Source organism: Chiloscyllium plagiosum, unplaced genomic scaffold (genome assembly GCF_037043375.1).
Source record: "Chiloscyllium plagiosum isolate Xiang-an unplaced genomic scaffold, Cpla_swu_hap1 HiC_scaffold_27, whole genome shotgun sequence".
Classification (NCBI taxonomy): domain Eukaryota; kingdom Metazoa; phylum Chordata; class Chondrichthyes; order Orectolobiformes; family Hemiscylliidae; genus Chiloscyllium; species Chiloscyllium plagiosum.
The window spans coordinates 81,307,905-81,328,528 of record NW_028270165.1 but is presented as its reverse complement, the minus strand read 5'-3'; positions in this window follow the sequence as shown (position 1 = coordinate 81,328,528).

The window sequence follows — 20,624 nt, the reverse complement described above, 5'->3', positions numbered from 1 at the left end:
TAACATTTTAGCAACCTATTTTGACAAACTCTCCCTAATATACACCAAACCAGATTATTATTTCTTCAGCTAAGGTAAAGCTACCAATTTCCTTGTCCTGGATGGCAAAGATGTCCCTCATAAGGTCACTATCGGAGCCCTTGTTCCCACAACAGTACCTTGTCCTGGCCAGTGGACAAGTTGATGGAACCTCCATCTGAGGAGGATGCAGTGGTCGGTCTCAGACAACCTTGCTCCAACTGGAAGGATCCCAAGGGACTGGGTGACAATACAGGACACCCAATAGGCTGGGGAATCCAGAGTACCCTGGGGTTGGAAGGATCGGCAGGGGTGACAAGTCAACAGAACCGCAATTCCCTCTTTTGCGGCCTGACCATTCGAGGAAATAAGACTAAAGAGGCTCTGAAACAGAGTAAACTGAGATTATCAGACCTGTGTCTTTACTCTGTGCAGAATCGGTGTGCCTTCGACTATATACTTGCCGAGGAGGGTGAGGCCTGCACCATTGTCCAAGATAAATGCACTATGGCCATTCCCGATCTCACTGGCAATATTACTAAGATACAAGAAGAGATCCAGGCATTCCTTGACAGAATGACTGAAGGGATGGAAATGTGTTGCTGGAAAAGCGCAGCAGGTCAGGCAGCATCTAGGGAACAGTAGAATCGACGTTTCGGGCATTAGCCCTTCTTCCTGAAGAAGGGCTAATGCCCGAAACGTCGATTCTACTGTTCCCTAGATGCTGCCTGACCTGCTGCGCTTTTCCAGCAACACATTTCCATCTCTGATCTCCAGCATCTGCAGACCTCACTTTCTCCTCAAAGAATGACTGAAGGGACCAGTTGGAGAAACTGCAGATCGGGCTCATGGTACAATTGGCTTATCAATTTAGCTATGTTTGTTTGTCAGTATTGGTATTGTTAGGCATTTAATTGCTAGGCTTATGAGCTCCCTTAGTGATATAGATTTGCCCCAGAAGATGCTCCTTTTGCGATCTGATGGCTCACCCACACGTGTCGATGGCGATGATAAATATGACCAGATGAGCTGCGAAGATGGTGGTGCCACTCTGCAGGATGTTGATTGCTGGACCACCTTGAAGGGCATTCGTTTGGACTAGCCTTCTCTTTCAGTGATCGCGGTGCAATCAAAGGGAGGAATGAGGCTATGGGCATCTGGGTGATAAAGTCTATAGCCTTAAAACTTGCCTTTAAACATTCAGACTAAAATGTAATGCTGAATTATTGAATACATTTACAGCACTAGAAAATAAACCGGCAGGAAGGCTCAGAAAGAGGAGAGAACTTAAAGATAGGGACACCTGGTTTCACCAAGTGATAACAGGATGCTGTGAGGCAATTAAGAACGTTTACCTCAGCATCGGTGAATCTGTGTGAACAGGACACCAAGTGTTCACATTCACAGCCGTTCCCTTGTGAGACCATTTTAGTGCTGAGGCTGTTGAATTCCGTAGAAAATTAACACTCAGTGCTTATCTGCTATGGATTGAAAAGAATTGCATTTTGGGACTTTATGATGATATTGAGTAGCCATTACTGTTTATTAAATACCAACTCTGTAAAAGGAAATATTGATAAAGCTTTACCTTACTTGCTGCAGCCGAGGCTCCAGCGGAGGAAACGGGCCACGGGCACACTTCCGGCTTAGGGATGGGCACGCCCCCTCCTCCGCCAAAGCGGCACATAAACCCCGTCCCTTCCGGACGCAGCTCGTAAACCCCGCCCCTTCCGAACGAAGCTCGTAAACCCCGCCACTTCCGAACGCAGTTCGTTCACTCCGCGGACCCCGCGCGAGTCAAACCACGCCCCCTGCCTTCACGCGCAATCGTCCACAGAGCCGCGCGCCTCCAGGATAGATGCCTCGCCCCGCCTACTAGCCCGCGACTCTTTCACGAGACACGCCCCGCCCATGTGCTCCGCCCGCCCTCCAATCTAAACCCCTCACCTTCTGGTAAACCCCGCCCACCCAGGTGTATTTGGAAGCACTGGCTTCTCCAGCGCTGCTCCTTCTGCGGGTAGCTGTGCTGCAGGATCATAAGACACATATTAATTGCAAAACATCACAGTGTCATGCAACCGATGCAATATTTGGAACAAACCTGGACCGCTGCTGAGTCCTTCATCTTTTAGAATGGGTTGCAGGTTTCAGTTCATCAATATATAAATTCCAGAACTTTAGATCAGATTCCCTACAGTGTGGAAACTGGCCCTTCGGGCCAACAAGTCCACACCAACCGGCCGAAGAGCAAAACACCCAGCCCCATTCCTCGTCACCTAACACTACGGGGCAATTTAGCTTGGCCAATTCACCTTAACCTGCACGTCTTTGGACTATGGGAGGATATCCGCGCAGACGTGGGAGGGGGGGAGGGGAATTGAACCCGGGGCTCTGGCGCTGTGAGGCAGCAGTGCTAACCACAAAACAAAGAGGTATAGGGATGCCAGGCAGGCCTTCAGGGAGCTAGGGTGGAAGCTGAGGGCTAAAACAAACAGAGTGGTTATCTCTGGTTTGTTGCCTCCTTTCCCAGGTATCTGACCCTTGTCTTTCGTGTCCTCCCCTACCCTTCCTGTTAGCCCTTGACCCCAGTCTCCTTTTTGTTATTTCTTCTACTGCCTCCACCATCATTTTGGCTTTCTGTTTCTGCTTCTCGTCTTCCCTTTTTACATACACTTTCTGTGCCTCACGTAACACCTCTTCCATCTGTCTTTCACTCCATCCATCTAATTTCTGTAATTTCTTTTGTATGTCCGGCCATGATTTAGTTACAAACTGGACCTTTAAGAGTCCCTGTGCTGTCTGATTATTGGGATCCATTCCCAAATACTTCCTTGTAGCCTCCTTGAGCCTTTTAAGAAATGTAGAAGTGGTTCCATCCTTCTCTTGTCGTACTTCAAAGGCCTTAACAAAGTTTTATGATCTTGGTGATGCCTCTTTAATTCCTAATATTCTCATTTCTCATAGATCCCGCATTGACTCACTATCTTCTCTGTCATTATTTTCCAAATAAGGGTCAACATTTGGGAATTTCTGTTCTGCTGGGGCTCCTTCTTCCCCAACTGGGTGCCTTTTTTCCCATTCTTATAAAGCCGCTCTCAGAATCATACCTCGTTCTTCCCCTGAAAATAACGTTCCTAAAATTGCCATCAGTTCTCCCCAGGTATATAAATTAGGCCCTAGGAATTGCTCTAATTCTTCGGCTAGTCCAACCGAATCCTCTATTAAACTTTTCATTTCCTTTGTAAAGACCCAACCTACACTGCTAGTTAAGGGAGTGTTTACATATCCGATTGTACCTTCCCCAATCGGAACCTCTCCTAAGGGACATAATTTTACATTTTCCATTATCTCTGCCCCTCCTTTACGTGTGGTGGCTCAAGTGACTCTGTCCCTCCCCCCCCCACCCCCCCCACCCCCCCCCCCCCCCACCCCCCCCACCCCCCAGGTTCTGCATCTTTTAGTTCAGAGTCCGTTTCCATTTCTGTGTCTGGACTCGGTTCTACTTCGGGAGCTGTAGGCTCGTTCCGGGGAGTAGTATATGGGGGCGGCAAACACATCAACGGATCCCATTGTGGCTTCCCTTGTTCATTGTTTTTCTGTTCTTTCCCTGATTCCTCCCTATTCATGGGACATAATTTTACTCCCGCGCTCCCTATCCAACAAACCACATAATCGGACTCTTTTTGACTGTACGCTTCTTTCCGATTGACATATATATTAAGATCTTGACACAGCCAATCCTCATCGGACCCATATTTGGGCCAAAAAATACCAGGCACCTTAATACTTTATCTAGTCCAGACAAAACAACAATAGTTTACCATTGTAGCCTTATCTTTCCCCCGCGTCCGGGAGTTGTGTTCCCAATTTCCCAACATTCTCCCCAAAGGACTGTCGGGTGAAATATATTCCCCTTTAACGTTATTTACAGATCGATCATTACCCAGGCAACTCACCGTGCCTCCCATTGTTGCTAATTTAATTAATCTTAATAAGGTCCGGTGTCACCTTCTTCCACACCCCCTTCAGGGTCCTGACTAGACACCTTACTCGTCCGATTAATCTGACCAACTATATGCTTTTTGAGACTTCAACTGTTCTCCATAAATCACTTTTATGTAAGGATAAAAGAGATTAGTTAGAAACTGATAGTAAGGCAGTCATGACCTGTAAAAAGAACAGGAGTTAACATTTTATTTCATAATCTGTAAAATCCTTAAAAGAAATCATGTTAAAATTTCCATAGTAGAAATCAGATTCAAAACAGTCCCGGATCTCGAGCTCCAGGGAACAAAGCAGAAACATTCAATCACCAACAAACAAATGTGCATTCAAACCAAATCACAAAGGGTTAAACTTTCTAGTTGCTGTACAGCTCTTTCTCTCTCTCTCTCACACACACACACACACACACACACACACACACACAGACACCATGTCTCACAGACACTTTGAGCTTCCCACAACGACTCCTCGAGCTTTTGAATATTCTTCTGGACGTCCGGATCGTACTCGCCCAAACCGCGAACGACAAGCAAGGGAGTCGGAGATCACCGAAATCGGCGAGGTGCACCTCCCCCGTCATCCCAAGAGTGTCAAGCGGTCTGAGTTTTGCATCCTGGAACGAGGCCCCCAATTGTGAGAAACAGAACTCTATTCTCTTCAATGTGTGCAGTCAATTCATTCACTTTTGTTACGTTGCAGCGCTATTACGACACAGAGTAACCCCCTCTGCTAAATTAAACCAGAAACACAGAAATGATTCACCCCACGCAGTAATATGTAAAAGTTTGAGAGGCAAGGTACTATCCCAGAGGTAAATATTTAAAGTAAGAATTAACAACTTTACTCTTTATGTCCAACACAGAGTATTAAAACTCACAAAAATGTCTGGTTTTATAGTCCAAAACATCGGATCATTTTATTGGTGTTAATATTATCAAAATACTTAATTCAAACTTGATTGGACTTTGGTATTTTGGGGCAAAATTTAAACTGATTGGCCAAATTTGAATTTGTTTGTGCCTCATGGCAACCCAGTTGCTCTATTTGTGTTGACCAAATATTACATTCTCATCTTGTTTAGAACACTTTGTTCTGCTCAGCTTTTTAACTCCCTTCAAGGTACAGTACCTCTACCCCTTCAAGGTACAGTACCTCTACCCCTTCAAGGTACAGTACCTCTACCCCTTCATAACAAGCACACATTCAGATACTGAGCTTTTAGTTTTATTGCTTGTAATCTTTTGAATCCAGTTTTAATTGCTGGTACGTTTATTTTCCTTGTTCCTTTCTATTTTTCTCTGACGTCCATTTTCCACATCACTACATTGCTTACCAACCTTGATTTGGATTGGCCATGCTAAATTGCCCATAGTGCCCAGGGATGTACAGGTTAGGTGGGTTAGCCAATGGGAAATGCAGGGTTATTGTTTCATAGTAATAGAAGTAGGAGTAGGCCGTTTGGCCTGTTGAGCCTGCTTCACCATTTATTAAGATCGTGGCTGATCTATCCATCATCTCAGCTCTTCTTACTTGTGTTATCTCAAACTCTTGATTCCCTAAGGGGTGGGGGCGCGAGGGGTGTATGAGCAGGATGCTCTTCGGAGGGGTCAGAATGGACTTGATGGGCTGAATAGCCAGCTTCCACACTGTAGGGCTTCTATGATTTACCGCAGTTGTGTTTGCCTCAGATCACAGCTCCCAGAATCTCCCACCTTCTCCAAATCGAAAGACAAATCCCACCCTGCCCTCTCGTATGTACGTTATCTAAATGCTTAATTGTTTCTAGTAACTAAAGCCCACACCTCCCGCTGCTGCCAGTAACCTTTACAAAGCTGATGAAACAATGCCATTCCTGCAGTACTGAAAATCGTAAGGCTTCTAACAATACCAGTTACTGATTCACCGCTCCTTCTGATGGACAGCATTGGAAATACAATGTTGGAGGCTGGCAGAAATGAGCAGTTTAAAACAAAACCCCACCTAACCCTTCACTGGGCACGCCAATCAGCACACCGTCCTTACTGCTGGTAAGCCTTAAAGCACTTCACCCCCACAGTGCAATGATTCCCAATTTCCACCAAAATCCTAGACGTACTCACGTACTCAGTTGCTGTCTCACCAATGAAATATTTCATTGTCACTTCTTCTGCTTCTAGTAAAGGCAAAACACCTTTGAAAGCTGCTCTGAAAGTCCAATCTTCACAACAACACTTCTGCTTTCACACAAGATGATTAAAGTCATACAGCACAGAAACACAGCCTTCGGTCCAACTCATCCATGCCGACCAGATATCCTAAACTCATCTAATCCCATTTGTCAGCATTTGGCCTGTATCCCTCTAAATCCTTCTTATTTACATACCCATCCAGATGCCTTTTAAATGTTGTAATTGTAGCAACCTCCACCATTTCCTCTGGCAGCTCATTCCAAACATGCACTACCCTCTGTGAAAAAGTTGCCCCTCAGGTCCGTTTTAAATCTTTCCCTTTTCACGTGAATCCTATGCCCTCTAGGTTTGAAGTTGCCTACCATGGGGAAAGGATTTTGTCTATCCAACCTATCCATACCCCTTATAAACTTCTGTAAGGTCACCCATCAGCCTCTAATGCTACAGGGAAATTATCCCTGGCGTATTCAGCATCTTCCTATCGCTCAAACCCTCCAACTCTGTCTACATCTTTGTAAATCTTTTCTGAACCCTTTTAAGTTTCACAACGTTCTTCCAGAGGAGGGCAACTGGAATTGCACACAGTTTTCCAAAAGTGGCCGAACATGACCTCCCAACCCCTGTACTCAATGCTCTGACCAATAAAGAAAAGCGTACCAAATGCCTTCTTCACAATCCTGTCTCCCTGCAATTCCACTTTCAAGGAATTATGAACCTGCAAGGACACTTTGTTTAGCAACACTCACCATTAACTATGTAAGTCGTGCCCTGATTTGCCTTTCAAAATGTAACACCTCACATTTATCTAAATTAAACTCATGTTGCCATTCCTCGGCCCATCAGCCCATCCGATCAATTCTAATTTATATTGAACTTTATTTCCTCTCTCATCCCTTAAAAGCTGAGAATCTCCATCCCACACACACTCCCTCCGTTCTGACTTTGCTGAACCTAATTCCTGCTGTAACTCATCCTGAAGGGTGTGGTTCATGCTGATTAACAGGCCCACACTCGGGGGAGGTGGAGATCTAATTGAAACAGACAGAATTCTGAATGGCCTGGACAAAGTGCACATGGGGAAGATGTTCCTATTGGTAGGAGAGTTTAGGACCCGAGGGCACAGCATCAGAGTAAAAGGATTATCTTTTAGAACAAAGATAAGGCGAAACATTTTCAGCCGGTGAGTGGTGAATATGTGGAATTCATTGCTACAGAAGGCTGTGGAGGCCAGATCACTGAGTAGATTTAAGATGGAGATAGATAGGTTCTTGAGTATCAAGGGGATCGAGGGTTACAGGGAGAAAGTGGGAGAATGGGATTGAGAAACTTATCAGCAAGAACTTAATAGTGCAGCACCCCTGATGGGCTGAGAGGCCTAATTTCTGCTCCTGTGTTTTATGGTCTCTTGCTGTTCTGGACTAGGAGTGTGCAAATTGGGAGCAGGAATAGGGCATTTAGCCTGTCGAGCTTGCACCAGCATTGAACAGATCATAAGTAGATCTAAGTATACCGACGTAAAAGGTAAAAACAAGGACTGCAGATGCTGGAAACCAGAGTCTGGATTAGAGTGGTGCTGGAAAAGCACAGCAGATCAGGTAGCTCCTCGGTTGCTGCCTGACCTGCCATGAATATACCTACATTCAGGTTAATAAGCTGGAAATTTTTCCACTGGAGCAGAGGAGGATTATAACATCATGAGGGGTATAGATCAAGTGAACGGCCAAAATCCTCTTTCTAGGCTGGGGGTCAAGATTATGGAGCAAATTTTGAAAGAGAGAGAGGAGAAAGATTTTAAAAGGACATAAGGGTCGCCATTTTCTTCCCCCCAGAGAGTGGTTTGTGTGTGGAATGAATTTCCAGACAAAGGGGTGGATGCAGATACAGTTAGAACATTTAAAAGACATTTGGATTAGTATATGAATGATGAAGTTTAATTTAAATAAATGTGAAGTGCTGGATTTTGGAAAAGCAAATCAAAGTAGGACTTAGCATAAAGTGTACAAGGTCCTGGGGAGTGTTGCTGAATAAAGAGACCTTGGAGTGCAGGTTCACAGTTCCTTGAAGGTCGAGTCCCAGGTAGATAGGATAGTGAAGACAGCATTTGGCATGCTTTCCTTTATCGGTTACAGCACTGAGTAAAGGAGTTGGGAGGTAGGTGATGTTGCAGCTCTACAGGACATTGGTGAGACCACATTTGGAATATTGCGTGCTTGGAATATTGCATGCAACTCTGGTCTCCTGCCCATCAGAAGGACGGTGTGAAACTTGAAAGGGTTCAGAAAAGATTTACCAGCATGTTGCCAGATTTGAAAAAATTAGCTCTCGGGAGAGGCTGAATAGGCTGCGGCTGTTTCCCTGGAGCGTCGGAGGCTGAGGGATGACCTTAGAGGTTTATAAAGTCATGAGAGGCATGGATAGGGTAAATAGACAAAGTCTTCTCCCTGGGGTGGGGTAGTGCAGAACTAAAGGTTTTGGCTGAACGGGGAAAGACATAAAAGAGCTCAAAGGGGAGCCTTTTCACAGTAGTGCATGTATGAAATGACCAGCCAGAGGAAGTGGTGGAGACTGGTATAATTACAGAATTTAAAAGGTATTTGGATTGTCTATAATAGAAGGGGTTCGAGGGATATGGCCCAGGGCTGGCAAATAGACTAGATTAGGATAACTGATAGGCATGGACAAATTGGACCGAAGGGTCTATTTCTGTGCTGTACATCTCTATGACTCCAATATAAAAGGTTCAGAGGGATATAGGTTAAACACAGGCAGGTGGGTCCAGTTTAGTTTGAGAACATAGTCAGCATAGTACTGGTCTTGCCTCCCCCATAATCATCACTTCTTTGTTGTTCAAAAATCAGATGAACTCAGCCTTGGATATATTCAATTACGCCCAAACTGCAGGTAGGCGTCCCCACTTCTGAACTCAATTCCTCTTGCTAATATACCACTTGCCTTGCTCACTACTTGCTGCACCTGTCTGACAACTTGCATTGACTGGATTAGAAGGACGCAGAGGCCCCTTTGTTCATCCACACATCATTGCTGATGAAAGGTTCGAGCCTGAACTCTCAATTCTCCTGTATTTGCCATTAAAAAAAAGACCTGGACTAACTTTCCCAGAGTCTGTCCCCTCCCTGGATACACTCCGTTTCCCTTCAGATCCTGCAAGTCAACAGTTCAACTCCGGAATGGAAAAGGGGGTGAGAAAAGAGTGTGTTAAACTCACAGATGTTGGAGAGAGGAAGGAGGTTGCAGTCTGGGGTGAAGCTCAATCTTCATTCAGAGAGAGAGGAGCAGCAACAACCACCTCAGAAGCACATGGTCCAACTTCCGCATCCAGGTGATGGGTTTGCTGTGATTGGCAGGAGGACCGGTCTACATCCGGTCCTCCAGAGCTTCTCATTGGTCCATCAAAACAAGGTCAAGGAGTGTTTCCGCTTGTTGCGTGAGCATTCGTAATAGTTTGCTGACACCGTGGAACATGCGTAGTGCGTTGCTGACACCGAGTAGCATGCGCAGTATGGAGATGTTGGTATTACAGCAGATTTTCAAAGTTAAAAATCACACAATGCCAGGTTATAGCCCGACAGGTTTATTTGGAATCACTAGTTTTCGAAGCGCTGCTCCTTCATCGTTGGTTGTGGAGCAGAATCATAACACACAGACTTTATAGCAACAGGATTGCAGTGTCATGGGATGGAATATTAAACAACTTTAGCTTACCTCTACCATTTTTTAGAATGACCATGTTCGTTTCGATTCCTTCACATGTAAATCCTAAAACTTTTCAAAAGTTACGTTGTCAAGCTAGCTTTTAACAATAGGTGTCATCTCAATCAGATAATGCATTGAATGTGTTAAGTTAAAGTCTGTCTGTGTCCCAATGTTAGGTCAGACGGATTCTATTTCTATCGTTGTATTACAGAATCTTACGTGTATGAGTTTTTGAGCAAAATAAAATGCGATTCTGCAAGTACAAATTCAACCCACAAACTTTTATGTGTGTGTGTGCAGGAGAAACCAAGTGATCATGTGTGTGTGAGAGAGTGTAATGGGGAATAAGTCTGAGAGGGTGTGTGTGTGAGAGAGAGAGAGTGTATAATGGAGTATAAGTCTGCGAGAGGGTGTGTATGTGTGTGTGTGTGTATGAGAGAGGGAGAGAATGTATAGTGTAGTGTGACATGAACCCAAGGTCCTGGTTGAGGCCATCTCAATGGGTATTGAACTTGGCTATCAGCCTCTGCCCAGCCACTTTCCGTTGTTCCCTATCCTGAAGTCTACCTTGAAGGATAGTCACCCGAAGGTCCAAGGCTGAATGTCCCAGACCGCTGTACTGTTCCCCGACTGGGACGGAACACTCCTGGCTGGTGATTGTTGTGCAGTGTCCATTCATCTGTTGCTGTAGCCTCTGCTCGGTCTCACCAATATACCAAGACTCAGGGCATCAATGCCTGCAGCGTATGAGATAAACAATGTTGGCTGAGTCACATGAGTACCTGCTGCACTCATGGCGGGTGGTGTCCCCACGTGTAATGGTGGTAATCGTGTCAACATTCTGATACGTCTTTCATCATCTGCTGTGACAGAGTTGTATCGTGTTGTCCTGAAGGCCAGGCAGTTTGCTGCGAACAATTATCTGTTTAAAGTTTGGCAGTTGTTTGAAGGCGGTAAGTGGAGGCGTGGGGAAGGTCTTGGTGAGGTGCTCATCCTCATCAATAATGTGCTGCAGGCTGTGAAGAACATTGCGTAGTGTTTCGGCTCCTGAGAAGTATTGGACAACAAAGGATACAGTTTTGGTTGCAGCTCATGTCTGTCTCCCAAAGGAAGTCATTACAGTTTCTTGCTGTGACACATTGGAACTGGCAGTTGATGAGTTGAACGTTGTACCCCGTTCTTATGAGAGCATGCTTGTATACTTCCAAGTGTCTGTCATGTTCCTCCTCACCTGAACAGATCCTACGTATGCGAAGGGCTTATCCAGAGGGAGTGGCTGTTTTAATATGTTTCACTAGAGAAGTATAGCACTGTCAGGTTATCCATGGGTTTGCGGTACAGAGAAGTGCTGAGATATCTATCCTTGATAGAGCTGCATGTGTTCAAAAATGAGACAGATACTAAAGAGTGTGGTGAATGTGATAGTGGGATGAAACTTGTTAATATCACAGTATCGTTGTTTCAGTGACTCCTCACCATGGGTCCACCGGAAGAAATGTCATCAATATATCTGGTGTATAGTGTTGGTTGGAGGTCCTGTGCAGAAAAGAAGCCTTGTTCGAACCTCTGCGTGAAAATGTTGGCATACTGGGGTGCATATTTGGTCCCCATGGCTGTTCCATGTGTCTGGATGAAAAACTGGTTGACAAAGGTGAAAATGTTGTGGTCAAGGATGAAGTGGATGAGTTGTAGGACAGTGCTCAGAGATTGGCAGTTGTTGGTATTGAGTTCTGAGGCTGTTACCGTGATGCCATCATCGTGAGGAATGCTGGTGTAGAGTACTGACATGTCCACGGATTCAATTAGTCCGTGGGTGCTGAACTTCTGGAAGGATTGGATCAGAAGTCTTGATGAATGCTGTCAGTTCACGGTTGTGCTCTTTGGTCAGATCAGCTGGTAGTTGCCTGTCGTGTTCCTGGTCAGTTGTTTGTACACTTCCTTGCAGAAGTCCATTTATTCCGAATTACTCAAAAACTGCATAAATCCATGTAAGATTCTGTAGCTCCCGCTTTAGAAATAGAATCAGTCTGACCTAACATTGGGACACAGACTTTATGTCTCACCTTCAATGCATTATCTGAGCTGAGATGACACCTATTGTTAAAAGCTATCTTGAGAATGTAAATTTAAAAAAATTCTAGGATTTACAAATGAAGGAACCGAAACTAACATGGTCATCCAAGATGCAAGCTCACCTGCACACTTTAGCACAGCTGATCCACCCTAAAGTGCAGATCTTTGGACTGTGGGAGGAAGCCAGAACACCCAGAGGTAACCAACACAGACACAAGGGGGAGAACATGCCAACTTCACACAGACAGTCACCCAAGGGTGGAATCAAACCCAGGCTCCTGGCGTTATTAAGCAGCATTGCTAACCACTGAGCCCCATCCCACCCCGGGCTTTGAGGGTCTGCTTTGTCTTTGCAGCTTTTAACTTCTCATGCGCCCTCAGCAGAGGCTGTCTCCTGCTGACATCGTTGGACCACACCCATTGCACCTCCCTTTCCCACTTCTCCAGCCCAGAGCACAGCGGTTCCTGAATCCTGGCACCAGATTCTGATGCCATCTGTGCTTCTGCTGCCAACTGCAGAGAACGGAGGCAATCCCCATAACTATTCTGTCCCTTATCTCCCCCTCCCTAACGTTGTTCTTTCTCCCACCACCATACAGTTAGTTCCCCCTCCCCCCAGCCCTCTCTCAGATCCCCTTTACCTGCCTGACCCGGGCTCACACCCTCCTGACCCTGTCCACTGACCCCATCGGAAGGCTCTGTACGGAGGGAAAGACCATCTCCCGGAATAAAAAACATCTGATTAACTTTACGCCTTGCCTTCCCAGTGTGTCTGCAGCCCGGCTTCCAGCTCCACCTCTCTGAGCCGAAGGTCCTCCAAGTTGTGGTTACCCTAGATCACATCATCCAGAGCCTTCCACCTTTTGCAAATTGAAAGACAAGTCTCACCCTGCCCTCTCCCGTGTCTATTGTGTAACTGCTTAATGATTTCTCGTGGCCGGGCAGAGACTGATAGCCAAGTTTGGAACCCATGAGGATGGCCTTCACCAGGATCTTGGGTTCATGTTACATTACAGGTGACCCCATTACACTGTACACATTCTGTCTCTCTGTCTCTCACACACAGCCATACATTCTCACATACTCACGCAGGCACTCTCTCAGATATACGCGCTCTTTCAGATGCACAACACATGTACCCACCCACACTCTCACCCACACACACATCCTCTCAAAGACTTATACTCCTGCACACTCTCACTTTACCAAGCATGCACACACGCAAACACACACTCTCTCACCAGACTCACGTGTATGCACACACTCACTCACTCTCATGCATGCACACATAGATAAGACTATGGGGTGAATTTGCATTTGCAGAATTATGTTTGTAGATACATTCTATTTTGCTCAAAAAGTGCACAATCTGCAGACAGTCAATCCATGTAATATTTTATAAATTCCTACTTTGACTCAAGACAGACTCGAACCTCACATCTTTCATGCATTGTCTGAGCTGAGATGGCACCTCTTTGTAAAACCTTAAGTTATCTCGAGACTGTGACTTAAAAGAAGTTTTGGGATTTACATACTAATGAACTGAAACCTGCAACCCATTCTAAAGATGAAACACTTAAAAGCAGTCGAAATTTGTTCAATATATCATTTTGCTACAAATTCTGTGTCTTATGATCCTGCTGTACAGCTACCTGACGAAGGAGCAACACTCCGAAAGCTAGTACTTCCAAATAAACCTGTTGGACTATAACTGGATTTTTAACTATGTTTCCAATGAAAACAGCCGACCCCTCCCACTGCTGCCAGTAAACTTTACAATGCTGAGGAAACAATGAACCATCAGTCCTGAAAAATGTACAATTCTAATAATACGAGCTACACATTGACTGCTCCTTCTGATATAAGACATTGGAAACCTCGCGCCGGAGATTGAAAGAAATTAGCAGCTTTAAAAGAAAAACCTGTTGGATCTCATAGCCTTTAATGTCTGAGTCCGACGGTAAGTTCAGGTAACTTTTGTTGGGACCCAACTTTGTTGCAGCTTCAGATCGTCCCAGCAAAAAGGTGCACAAAAAGTAGCGCTTTTTTTAAACACACACACACACTCCCCTGCATCCCACTTTCTTCTCTAGTGGTCAGCTGAGTTGTCCCTTTGTAATTCGATCCTTGGTGCAGCCTTAGCCTGGAGGAAGTATTGCTTCACTCAGCAATTGCAACCCATAGCCTGTATGCAAGTAAGATTCTCCCCGCGCATTTGCAGATGGTCTGTCAAGAGTCAACCACACTGCTGTGGATCTGGAGTCACATATCGGCCAAACCAGGTAAAGGATGCAGCTGGGACGACTGAGTGAATCCTTTCCCACATCGGCAGGTTCCTCCCCTAAAGCATGAGTGAATCAGATTGGGGTGTTTGTTCCCCGAAAATGGTTTCATAATGAGATTCTGAACTCCAGATTTCTGACTGAACTCCAAGTCCGCCATCTGCTATGGTGAGATTCAAACCCGGGAGTCCCCAGAACTGGGTATTAATGCAGTCGATAATGGCACTCGGCCGAAGCTCCTTCAATCCCCCTGCGATGGGAGGTGAACTCACTGATGTCTCTGCAGGTGGGAGGAGCGGGTGAAGCCCTTCCCGCACAGAGAGCAAGTGAATGGACTCTTTGATCCTCCAAGCTGAGTAAATGGTGTGAAGTCCTGTACTTTTCACGGTCACCGCACTGAATCTCCCTCATTCGGCTGTATCAGTATTCTTCCTGCCACACCAGTGTCCAAGCAGTCAGAAGCAAACATTTCTTCTCGACTGGAATGGCTGCTGATATTCAAGTCCCAATGAATCAAGTGGCTCTGTCAGAAGCTGATGTATCTTTTGGTTTCAGATTTCTTTCCCCATGTCTTCCTGCAAATAAAACCATGAAATAAGTCACGGTCAGTACAGTCAAATGAACATAACATCGGTGACAATTCCTTAGATTGCCAGATACCTGCTGATCATATATTATTCATGACACAGAAACCTGAAAACCCTCATTCAGCCAGATAGCATTAAGTATATAAAGAGGAAAACTTCATTTCGGTGACAATGACCTGGAACAACCTTCCTACAAAGGTGCTGGAAATGGAGCTGAATGAAGGATATGAAAATGAAATGTCAAGGCTGCTTCAGGAAAGAAAGCCAGTAAAGTTGCTGAAAGACTTCCTGCTGACCTGTTAAAATAAAAATGAATACAAGAAATACAGGATGTAATTCCATTAGTATATTAGAAGGTGAAAAATCATAGCCATGCAGCTTGTACAACAGCGAATATCAGATATACACCATATGAAGCTCTCATAAAATCCCTGCAGTGCAGAAAGAGGCCATTTGGCCCATCGAGCCTACTCCGCCATTCTTTAAGATCATGGCTGATCTATCCATCATCTCAGCTTCTCTTACCAGCATTATCCTGACTACCCTAAATTCACCTACAATCCAAAATCTTCAGTCCAACACGGGCACCTCCACATCATGACAAATTTTAAGTGTCCAAATGCGAATACGAGAGAAAAATACCAAAGCAAATTTTGTCGAAATGTTTTTCCCCTGTGTCTAGACATGGTATTACTTTTGCATTTTGTCTGGCTGCTCAACGTTTCTGTCGTTTCCCCAGGGTAGAGGTGTTGCAAAACTACAGGGTATAGGTTTAGGGTGAGGGGAAAAGGTTTTAAAAGATTTAAAAGACACGGAATATAACATTCACCCCTTACAGGCCGAAAGTGAGAACTGCAGATGCTGGAAATTAGGGTCGAGAGTGTGTGCTGGAAAAGCACAGCAGGTCAGGCAGCATCTGAGGAGCAGGAGAATCGACGTTTTGGGCAAAACCCTTCATCAGAAAATAGCCATGGGGAACTGCAGGGCTGTAGCGTAATCGAGTGTGTCTGGGTGGGATGCTGTTGGGAAGGTCAGTGTGAATGACCTGCAGGGATGATATGCCTTAGCCATGCGTATATTGAGAAATGGTTGCCCCAAATCTGCTGTGGGACGAGTGGGTTCCAGTTCGTGGGACACTGACACCAGTCCTCGGGAAGGTGGGATTTGTGCTGTCTTTCGCTTCCCATTCTGCCCCTTGTCCATTTTCTCCCCACCCACTGCCCCGCCCTTTCTCCCTTCTTCACACTGCACCCGATTCTCTCCCCAACCCTCTGAACCCCAGTCATTCTCTACTCCCCAACCTCTGTCTCCTCTCCATTTCTCTCCCTTCTCCACCACCACCAGTGCCCCCGCCCGTCCTTTCTCGTGCCTCAGCCCTCTTTGATCTAGTGGCCGAGCAGAGGCTGATAGCCAAGTTTAGAACACATGATAATGGCCTCAGCCGAGACCCTGGGTTCACATCACACTACAGGAGACCCAGCTACACAATACACTCTCACACACACAAGCACACTCTCTTACATACTCACACGCTCGTGCAGACTCTCTCTGATAGACATGCTCTCTCTCAGACACACAGTAATACATTCCCACACTCAACCCTATGCATACATCATCTCACATACTTATACTCCATCTCTCTCACACACACACACACACTGTACCCAGCATTCACACGCACACACACGCTCTCTCTCATGCATGCACTCACATATAGAAGTCTTTGGGGTGAATCTGCGTTTGCAGAATTATATATTTGGAAATAGAACCAGTCTCACTCAAGATTAGGATACAGATAGACCCTACCCTCACAGTTTTCATGCATTGTCTGACCTGAGGTGTCACCTCCTTTTATAGAACCTTAAGTTACCTGGAGAATGTGATTTTTAAAAAGTTCTGGGATTTACAGATTAATGAACCGAAATCTACAACCCGTTTTAAAACATGAAAGACTCAACAGCAATCTAGGTTTCTTCAATATATCATTTATGTTACATGACACTATAATCTTTTATTCTATATTCTGTGTCTTATGATCCTCCTCCACAGCAACTACAGGTCCAAGGAGATCTATCCCAACTTTCCAATCTACCTTCAGAACTGACACTCCTCAGGCACGGCACCATTCACGTCAACCTGTTCATACCCTGAGACCAACGAGCGACATACCATGGACGCAGTCAGCTCCAGAAGCCGCTGAGACTTGCTCAGTACGAAATACATTGTACATTGCTCCCAGAATTTCAAGCCGCAACGAGTTTCAAGAACATCTGCTTCTCAGTCTGTCTCCTGCTCCCAGAACACTGCTGTTTGTCCCGTCCCCAGGGACCGGGCTCGCTCCACTAGCGGATAATTGAACCATTTTGTTTCTACTTGCAAGCTGTGCTGGTGGAAGGCAGAGCCCATTCGCTCTTCTGCTCTCTCTCAGTATCACTTGGGGTAGGAGACGTCATTGACACGAATGCATCAAATGGCAACTTTGAACTTGTTCGAAAGGTCTGTTATCGAAGAAATGGCAAGGTGATGTGCTATCGGGACAGACAGAAATGGACACCGGAGACGCTTCCCTCAGGTAAATTGATATGAGTGCCTTCTTATGCAGCCTGCTTGGTGTTCAGAATTTGCCTTGACACAGCAATCCTGCAGAAAGTATTTTGTTACACGGGCGTCTGTTTCTTTACCGCAGGAAATGGACAAAGAAAAGCAAGTCATGTGTTTCAACTTCACCATCTGAGGGAAGAGGTTTCACACTTGAGATCAGAACACACCGACAGAACAGGACAAGACAACTCAGAGCTTCACATGGTGCCAGCGCAACTGTGTAAATCTGACCCTAACAATCTCTGCACGAAAACGTTCTTCATAATGTTATTTTTACTTCCTCTCCTCAAGACACTGCCTAATTGTTAGCGATCTTTTCAGGCGTGGTACCATTTTCACTATATTATTTTCTCTGTCTAGACCCCTCATGTCTTGGAAAACATCAACTGGGCCAGATTTCAAACTTCTGTCTCCAAGGAGAGCTGTCCCAACTTTCCAATCTGCCTTCATTATTGACATTCCTCATACACGGCACAAATCACGACAACCTGTTCAGCGCTGTCTCCAATCACCTGCTCTTCTGCTGTCTCCCTCTCTCTGAATCACTTGGGTGAGAGGTGTCAGTTTCACTAAAAAGGCCCTGACCATGCGGTTGCCTGACACTTTAACACATCACCCTGTTCCCTGGCCAACATCTCTGTCTCAGGCTTGGAGCAGTGTTCTAGCTCCAGATGAAAGAACAACACCTCATTTTCCACTTGCCGAATCGTTGAGGATCCTTTCAGGTGTGGGAGCATTTTCACAACATTATTTCCTGTTTCTGGGTTCCTCATGACTTGGAAAAGTTCGGTTCTCCGAGGAGAGCTGTTCCAATTTTCCAATCTACCTTGATTGCTGACATTCCTCAAACACTGCACCACTCACGTCAACCTGTTGAACACTATCTCCAACCATTTCACTTCCCTGTTTTACCGCCTCATTCGTTCTCCAGACAGCCCAACCTCGTTTCACGAAGGCGTTTTTTGAGAAAATTAATCAGGCAGTTTTGCACAAGTCAAGTTAAAAAACGCGGACTCGCCCGCGATTTGAACACGGGACCTCTCGTCATTCGGCATAGTAAAGGACCCTAAGCGAGAAACATACGCCTAGACCAACGAGCCAGAGAGCCGGCACGCTGCTAGCGCCCCACACCGCTTGCCCGACCTGAGACTTGCTCAGTATGAAATACATTTGAGATTGCTCTGAGAATTGCAAGCGGCAAAGAGTTTCCTGAACAACTGCTTCTCATTCAGTCTCCCTGCTACTGTTTGTCCCGTCCCCAGGAACCGGGCTCTCTCCACTGGCAGATAATTCAACATTGGGCCAGTATATCACTGGGAAATATTTATGTCCAAGCTTTTTTCGGAAGCATATTAGAAGGCGAGGTGCAGAACAGAGCGCTGTTATACCGGAAAGCTGCTAAAGACGACATTGAGTGAATAGGAGAGAATGCTTTCTCAGCTGGGTTATGGTCCCAACACGCACCCGTTGTGCCAGGGGTTCCGCCTCGGTTCCACTCTTCCTTCACTCGCAACACCCGACACCCACCTCCCATAGTGCCAAGGCACTTTCCCCTGCAACCGCCGAATGTGTAACACCTGCCCATTTACCTGCTCCCTCCTGAATATCCAAGGGCTCAAACATACCTGCCAGGTGAAGCAGCACTTTTGTCACAACCTAGTCCGCTGCATTCGCTGCTCACAGTGTCGTTTCCCCAATGTAGCATGAAGCATAAACTGGGTGACTGCTTCGCAGAACATCCCGGTTCTGCCCGCGGAAAAAAAGGCCCTGACCTTGCGGTTGCCTGCCATTTTAACACATCACCCTGTTCCCTGGCCAACATCTCTGTCTCAGGCTTGCAGCTGTGATCTAGCTCCAGATGAAAGAACAACACCTCGTGTTCCACTTGGAGACCTTACAGCCCTCCGGTCTTCAATATCGAGTTCCATAACTTTAGGGCCTGAACTCCCCCATGTCCTTGACCCCTACCACACAAACGACTCCTTGTTATCACCTCGTCTGCTATGACACACTACGTATTGTTAGCCGCTAACAGTCTCCATTAACAGTTATTCGCCCTCCCACGCGGATCGTTATTCACTCCTACGTCCTTCCTATTGTTCTCTCTCTGAGCTGGCGGCAAGCACAGCAATGTACATCGGAGACTCTGAGCCAGCTGAAACTTGCTCAGTGTGAAGTACATTCCCCATTGCTCCAAGAATTGCAAGCAGCAAAGCGTTTCCAGAACATCTGCTTGTCATTCTGTCCCCGGGGCAGAATGGTCACTTTGTCTCATCCCCAGGAACTGGACTATCTCCACTGGTGGATAATTAAACCATTTTATTTCTACTTGCACGTTGTTCTGGGGGGTGGGACGGGGTGTAGGATGGGGGGCGGGTAGAGTCCATTCGCTCTTCTGCTCTCTCTCTCTCTCTCTCTCTGAAACCCTTGGGGTGAGAGGTGTCAGTTACATTAATGCGCGGAACATGAACAACTTTGATTGTGAACTTTCTCCAAGGGTTTGTTATCGGAGAGATAGAAAGATGCTGTGCTGGCAGGACAGAAAGAAATGGACACCGAAAACTCTTCGCCCAGGTAAATTCACATTGTTGTGCAGCCTTCTTGGTGTTCAGAAATCGTCTTACGGAAAGTCTATTGCAAAGTGGGCATCGCTTTCTTTGCTGCGACCGCGCAGCAGTTAACATCTGAGCCCCAAGTGTCCCAGATGAAGAGAATCCGAGTGAAACCTTCACTCACTGAGAGTCATCCCCACGGCCCTGAGCTGAGGGACTGCAGGCAGTCCAACACGGAAGGGACTGTTAAAAATGAAGCAGTTTTGCTCCCTCAGCCTCTCTGTCCCAGACGGCATAAACACGTAGCATCATTCTCGCCCAGACAGAAGCCGTTCAGCCCATCGAGTCCACGGCGACTGTCTGTCACTTCTCTCTCTCTCTGAGGTTCTTCACAATCGGTGGTATCCGTCCTAATAGTAGGGGACTCTGTCTGAGTCGTGATGCGGTTTCTGACATGCTTGTCATTCTCGTCTGAACCAGGGTGGCGAATTACTGCAAAAAGTGGACGAAACCGCAAGGCATGTGTTTCAACTTTACCAGCTGATTGGCATCGCAGAGAACTGGGTTTGCGATTCGGTTCAGAGGAAACCGACGAAGACCAGAATACCACTGAGACCTCTAAAA